The sequence below is a fragment of the Rhinopithecus bieti genome, unplaced genomic scaffold (assembly GCF_001698545.2).
Source record: "Rhinopithecus bieti isolate Rb0 unplaced genomic scaffold, ASM169854v2 scaffold_33140, whole genome shotgun sequence".
Taxonomy (NCBI): domain Eukaryota; kingdom Metazoa; phylum Chordata; class Mammalia; order Primates; family Cercopithecidae; genus Rhinopithecus; species Rhinopithecus bieti.
In genome coordinates this window covers 557,492-565,817 of record NW_016814072.1, presented here as the reverse complement: position 1 = coordinate 565,817, position 8,326 = coordinate 557,492, and positions in this window count along the sequence as shown.

Here is an 8,326-nt window from a genome sequence, read left to right as displayed (position 1 = left end):
GTAGCATGTCTTGTTAAAAGTTACCTCCATTCTTGGGTCAGTTTTCTTCTAAGCATCTGGTGAATGCTCACACAAGAAATATGTAAATTCACTTGGCTTAAATATCCCCTCATCTTGTTGATATATTGGACTTGGCCTCAAGATGGTTTTGGAAGACTAGTTCAACTGTACATTAGTGTTATATTTAGGGGAATGTGGTGGAAATCTGAGGTAAAGAATAGAAATAGTTCACCACAATATATTACTTAAGGTTAACAACCCAACTAAAAGCTTCTGGGGAAGTGTGGTGGCTGGCCTGCCTTCAACATGGCTTTTTAAAGATGAAGGTTTGTTTGATTCCATGTGGTTTGGGTGAGGAGAGGAGCAAGAGACCAAGAGAAGATTAATAAAAGTGAGAATAAAATAGAAAATGCAAAGTCAGGGCCAGCTGCTTGCCAGTGTGAATGGAATTACAGTAATAACCTGGATGAGTTAGAAGCCAGTGATAAAAGCACAATAAATTCCCAGGAAATTAGATTACTGAGAGAAGCAGTCAAAATTTAAAAGCTGGGTTTTTTTTTTTTTTTTCTTTCTCCAAGATGGCAGAATAGAGGCTTTTAGCATGTCTCAGCCACTTGGAAATAGAGAGGCAGTGCATTGAGATGAATTCTGAGAGCTTTAATTCAAGAAGGAAAATGAGAATCCAGTGGAGTTGTGAAGGACACCCCAGAACCTGCTGAGGAGAATGTGGTCAAACAGTCCCTGTGACAGCATCTGGCTGATCAAAGCAGATCTCTGGCTATTCAGAGCACCCTGTCCCCTGGAACAGCAGACTGAGCCACTGCACCTTTCCAAGGCAGAGATCCTGGTGCAGGTGGACCCTTTCCACTCCAGACCCAGGCAGATCTCCCGGTCTCTGGAGCACTGACTCTCCAGGATTAGGCATTTGGATGCCCCAGATCTCCGTGCAGAGAACTTGGAGCCAAGGATATTTCGAAGCTCCATGCCTAGACACACCTCTGGGCACGTGATGGTCACCCACTGAATCATCCTTCAGTGTTGGTGCTTATGCCTGCCATTGGGAAATCTGTAGGTGGACTCTCCTGGTCTGGCCTCACCCATCTTGGTCTCCAGCCCTGGAGTTAGTTCCCAGACCAGAATGCAGCCAACAAACCCATTGCCTAAGTCAAAAAAGAGCTTCTCCCAGTAAAAAGGATAAAGTATATACCCAGCCATGTTGGCTCAAGTGATTTTTACCTATAAACACCATCAACTGGCTTGTAGGCCAAAGAACACAGTGCAATATAAAACCTGCTGACAGAATTGCCTAAGGCTACAGGAGTAAAGTAAAAAGACCCTACCCAATGCTCTACAGTCACATCCCCTGGAGTGGGGGTAGGGGGAAAAGGGAAAGGGAAACTATATATATTTTAGAGAAAGAAAGATAAAGAAAAAAATCTACTCACATGAATGTAATTACAAAACTCAACAGTGCCGGCATCTCTAGATTGAAGAAACCAGCACAAGAATTCTAGCAACATAAAAATCTAAATGTAGTTACACCACCAAAGGATCACACTAGCTCTTCAGCAGTTGTTAACCAACATGGAAACTAAGAAGTAACAGATAAAAAATTCTAGGCATGGATTTCAAGGAAGCTCAATGAGATCGAAGACAAGGTTGAAAATCAATGCAGAGAAACTTCTAAAGCCACCAAGGAAATAAAGGAAGAGATAAACATCTTAAAAGAATTCCATCAGAGCTTCTAGAATTGAAAACTCACTTAAGGAATTTAAAACACAATTGACAGCTCTATCAATAGAATAGACCAAGTAAAAGAAAGAATTTCAGAACTTGAAGACTGGTCTTTTGAACTAACTTGGTCAGACAAAAATAAAGAAAGATGATTTTTAAAAGATGAACAAAGCCTTTGAAAATATGTGGGATTATGTTAAGCCACCAAATCTGCATATTATTGGCATTCCTGAGAAAGAAGGAGAAAATATAAACAACTGAAGAACATATTTAAGGAAATAATTCAAGAAACTTTCCATAATCTTGCTAAAGAGATAGACATCCAGATATGAGAAATACAGAGAACTTCTGCAATGTGTTATACAAAATGAACATCCACCAGAGCATATAGTCACTGGATTGTCCAAGATTAACATTAAAGAAAAAGTTGCTAAAGGCAGCTAGCAAAAAAGGTCAGATCATGTACAAAGGGAATCCTAATAGTCTAACAGAAGACTTCTCAGCAGAAACCTTACAAACCAGGAGAGATCAGAGGCCTATTGTCAGCATTCTTAAAGAAAATAAATTCCAACCAAGCATTTTATATCCTGCCAAACTAAACTTCATAAATGAAGAAGAAATAAAATATTTTCCAGAAAAGCAAGTGCTAAGGGAATTGGTTACCACTAGACCAGCCTTCCAAGAGATCCTTAAGGGAGTTCTAAACATGGAAATGAAAGAACAATACCTGCTAACACAAAAATACACTTAAGTACAGAGCTTACCAACCTCATAAAGCAACCACACAATAGAAAATACAAAGCAATCAGCTAACAACTTTACAATGGGATTAAAACCTCACATATCAACATTAACTTTGAATGTAAATGGTCCAAATGCCTGGCTTAAAAGGCACAGAGTGGTAAGTTAGATTAAAAAACAAAACAAAACAAAAAACTAAAACTAAAACCAAGATACATCTATCTGCTTTCTTTGAGAGACCCACATCACGTGTAATGACTATGATAGGCTCAAAGTAAAGGGTTAGAGAAAAATCTACCACAAAAATGGAACACACACAAAAAATATTATATCACACAAAACAGACTTTAAGCAAAACCATAGTTATAAAAGACAAAGAATGGCATTACATAATGATACACTGTTCAATTCAATAAGAAGACTCAACTATCCTAAATATATATGCAACATTAGAGTACCAAGATTATCCAACATTAGAGTACCCAGATTCATAAAACAAGTACTTCTGGATCTACAAAAAGACTTACACAGCCACACAGTAATAGTGAGGTACTTCAACATTCCACTGACAGCATTAGATAGATTATTAAGACAAAAAACTAACAAACTAACAAAGGTATTCTGGACTCAAATTTGACACTTGACCAATTGTGCCTAATAGACATCTACAAATATTCCACCCATCAAACACAGAACATACATTCTTCTCATCTGTACGTGGAACATGATCCCAAATCGATCAAACCACAAGCTTGACTGCAAAGGAAGTCTCAATAAACTAAACTAAAAAAAAAAAGAACAAAACAAAACAAAACAAAACAGAAATCATATCAAACACACTCATGGACCACAGTGGAATAAAAATAGAAATCAGTACCAAGTAGATCTCTCAAAACTGTGCAGGCCGGGCGCGGTGGCTCAAGCCTGTAATCCCAGCACTTTGGGAGGCCGAGACGGGCGGATCACCAGGTCAGGAGATCGAGACCATCCTGGCTAACACGGTGAAACCCCGTCTCTACTAAAATACAAAACTAGCCAGGCGAGGTGGCGGGCGCCTGTAGTCCCAGCTACTCGGGAGGCTGAGGCAGGAGAATGGCGTGAACCCGGGAGGGGAGCTTGCAGTGAGCTGAGATCAGGCCACTGCACTCCAGCCTGGGCAACAGAGCGAGACTCCGTCTCAAAAAAAAAAACAAAACAAAACAAAACAAAACTGTGTAATTACAGGGAAATTAAGCTACTTGCTCCTGAATGACTTCTGGGTAAACTATGAAATTAAGGTAGAAGTAAAAGGAATCATTGAAATAAATGAATACAGAGACATAGCATATCAAAAGTTATGGTATGCAGCAAAAACAGTATTAAGAGGAAATTTTATAGTGCTAAACACATACCTTAAAAAGTTAGACACATCTCAAACTAATGATCTAACATCACATCTAGAAGAACTAGAAAAATGAGAACAAACTAACCCCAAAGCTAGGAAAAGAAATGAAATAACGAAAACCAGAGCATAACTGAATGAAATTGAGACCCCAAAACCATATAAAGAATCAATAAAACCAAAATTGGTGTTTTTGAAAGGATAAACAAGATTGATAGACTGCTAGCTAAATTAACAAAGAAAAAATGAGATTCAAATAAGCATGATCAGAAACAAGAAAGATGACATTACAATCAATCCTACAGAAATATAAAAGATCCTCAGAGACTATTATAGATACCTCTATGCACAAAAACTAGAAAATCTAGAAGAAATGGATGAATTCCTGGAAACACATAATCTTCCAAGCTTGAATTAGGAAGAAATTGAAAACCTGAACAGACCAATATTGAGTTACAAAATTGAATCAATGATAAAAAAAAAACTACCAACCAAAATAAAATAAAAAAAAAAAAAGACCTGGACCACATGGACTCACAATTAAATTCTATTAGACATACAAAGAAGAACTGGTACCTGGTACTAATTCTACTGAAACTATTTCAAAAATAAGGAGGAGAGACTCCTGCCTACCTCCTTCTATAAAACAACATCAACCTGATAACAAAACCTAACAAAGACACAACAAAAAGAAAACTACAGGCCAATATCCCTAATGAATAAAGACACAAAAATACTTGACAAAATACTAGAAAACCAAATCCAACAGCACATCAAAAAGTTAATTCACCATAACCAAGTAAACTTCATTTCTGAGATGCGAATTTTGCCTAATACATACAAATCAATAAATGTGATCCACCACATAAATAGAATTAAAAAGTAAAACCATATAATCATCTCAATAGACATGGAAAAAACTTTTGATAAACTTCAACATCCCTTCATTCTAAAAATACTAAACTAACTAGGCATTGAAGGAACAAACCTCAAAATAAGAGCTACCTATGACAAACCCACAGCCAACATCACACTGAATGGGCAAGAAATGGAAGCATTCCCCTTAAGAACTTGAATAAGACAAGGATACCCTTTCTCACCACTCCTATTTAACCTAGTACTGGAAGTGCTAGCCAGAGCTATTTAACCTAGTACTGGAAGTGCTAGCCAGAGCAATCAGGTAAGACAAAGAAATAAAAGGCATCCAAAAAGGAAAATAATTAAATCTCTCTTTGTGGGCAACATGATTCCATACCTAAGAAACACTAACGACTCCACCAAGCCTTCTGCAACTGATAAATTACTTCAGTAAAATTTAAGATACAAAATCAATGTACAAAACTCAGTAGCATTTCTATACACCAATGACATTCAACTGAAAGCCAAATCAAGAACACAACCTCATTTACAATAGCCACACACACACACACACACACACTAAACATCTAGGTGTGCATCTAACCAAGGAGGTAAATGTCTCTACAAGGGGAACTACAAAACACTGCAGAAATAAATCATAGGTGACACAAACAAATGGAAAAACATACCATGCTCATGGATGGGAAGAACTAATATGAAAATGGCCATACTACCCAAAGCAATGTACAGATTCAATAGCATTCCCGTCAAACTACCAATGTCACTTTTTACAGAACTAGAAACAGCTATGCTAATCTTCACATGGAACAACAACAAAAAAAGAGCCCAAATAGCCAAAGCAATTCCAAGCAAAAAAAAAAAAAAAAAAAAAGAAAAAAAAGGAAAAAGAAACAATATCAGAGGTTTTACATTACCTGACTTCAAACCATACTATAAGGCTACAGTAAACATAACAGCATGGTACTGGTACAAAAACAGACATGTAGACAAATCGAACAGAATAGAGAACCCAGAAATAAAGCTGTACACCTACAGCTATCTTATTTTTAATAAAGTTGACAAAATAAGCAAAGGAGAAAGAACTTCCTGTTCAATAAATTGTGTTGAGATAGCTGGCTAGCTATATGGACCTCTACTTTTACCATAGGCAAAATTAACTGAAGATGGATTAAAGATTTAAATGTAAGACCTCAAACTAAAAAAATCTAGAAGAAAACAACATTCTGGGTATTGCCTTTGGAAAATAATTTATGACTAAGTTCTCAATTCAGTTGCAACAAAAGCAAAAAATGACAAGTGGGATCTAATTAAACTAAAGGTCTTCTGCACAGCAAAAGAAACTATCAAAAGAGTGAACAGACAGCTTCCAGAGTGGGATAAAATATTTACAAATTTTTCATTCAACAAGGGTCTAATATCCATCATCTACATGGAACTTAAATAGTTGAACAAGCAAAAAACAAATAGCCCTATTAAAAATGGGCCAAAGATATGAACAGACACTTCTCAAAAGAAGACATACAAGTGACCAACAAACATGAAAAAATGTCCATTATCATTAATCATCAGAGAAATGCAAATCAAACTACAATGAGACACCATCTCACACCAGTCAGCGTGACTGTTATTAAAAAGTCAAAAACCAACAGATATGGGCAAGGCTGTGGAGAAAAGGGAACAGCTGATACACTGTTGGGGGAAATGTAAAGTAGTTCAGCCACTGTGGAAAGTAGTTTAGAGATGACTCACAAAACTTCGAACTACCACTTGACCCAGCAATTCCATTATGGGGTATAAATCCCAAAGAAAATAAATCATTTTACCAGAAGACACCCACACTCACATGTTCATTGCAACACTATTCACAGTAGCAAAGCCATGGAATAAACCAAGGTGCCCATCAACAGTGGACTGGATAAAGAAAAATGTACATACACACCATGGAATACTACACAGCCATGAAAAAGAAGGAAATCATGTCCTTTGCAGCAACATGAATACAGCTGAAGTTCTTTATCCTAAGAGAATTAACACAGGAACAGAAATCCATATCCTTGTTCTCACTCGTAACTGGGAGCTAAACATTGGGTAGTCATGCACATAAAGATGGCAACAATAGAAACTGAGAGTTTCTACAGGGAGTGAAAGGGAAGGGAGACAGAGTTTTAAAAAAAAAAAGAAACTATCACGTACTACACTCAATACCTGAGTGATGAGAACAGTTGTACCCCAAGCCTCAGCATCCTGCAATATATCCAGGTAATAAACCTGCACCTGTGCCCTACGAATCTAAAATAAAAGTTAAAATTATTTAAAAAAAAAAAAATACACAAAATTTTAAAGCTACAGAAATCACAATTTTAGAATAAAGAATATTTATTTTTTATTAAATTCAATGTAATATTTATTTTATTTAAAGCTGTTATAAAAATGTTTTAATAAGAGAAATATATACGCATAGATATATATGTGTGTATATACATCATCTTCAAGTCATCCTAATGTTATACTCAAATCTTTGATTTTTCCAAGCATTTTCTCTTCCAGAGTGCTTAGTATATTTGTTACCATGACAACATGTATTACAATTCCTTTTTTTGTTTTTTGACAGTGTTGCACTAAGGATTGGTTGAGAAAGTACAATAAAAACAGTCTTCCAGTTCTTTCATTTGATTATATATGTTCGTTTTCTTTTACACCTAAAGGAAGTTTTAAAACCCATCATGGGTTAACCAAATTTGCAAAGAAATGATTTTCTTGACGTGGAAATTTCATCCTGAAACATGGACTGAGTGAAAGGATGAGAGGCGTTAGCTTCCAGTGAGTTGAAAAGCAAAGGAAACTACCTCCTTTATGACAGAACTGTACCAGAAGGGAGGGGCGCTTTGCTTTCAGTGGAGCAGCAGAGCAGCATTTGGTACAAGTTGGGGCATTTTGAAAATTCTATTATCTGTGTGGACAAGAAAGACACCAGTTGAATAGAACGAAAGGATTATCATATTCTTACATCTCAATATCTTCCTGTGAATTTGAGATGTGATTTAATCAAGGAGTGGCGAAGGGCACATTATGAAACAGGAGACAGCTCCTTACCGGTTCATTTTGAAAAAAAAAAAAAAAAAATCTCTGCCCAGTTCTGTCAGCTTTCATAAGCACAGATAACGGACCAGAAGCCTGCAACTGTGTTTCCCACATAGCTGATGAGCAGTTATGAAATCACAGCAGTTAAACCTGAACTCTTCTAGGTAATACCATTCAGGACATAGGCATGGGCAAGGACTTCATGTCTAAAACACCAAAAGCAATGGCAGCAAAAGCAAAAATTGACAAATGGGATCTAATTAAACTAAAGAGCTTCTGCACAGCAAAAGAAACTACCACCAGAGTGAACAGGCAACCTACAGAATGGGAGAAAACTTTTGCAATCTACTCATCTGACAAAGGGCTAATATCCAGAATCTACAAAGAACTCAAACAAATATACAAGAAAAAAACAAACAACCCCATCAAAAAGTGGGCGAAGGATACGAACAGACATTTCTCAAAAGAAGACATTCATACAGCCAACAGACACATGAAAAAATGCTCATC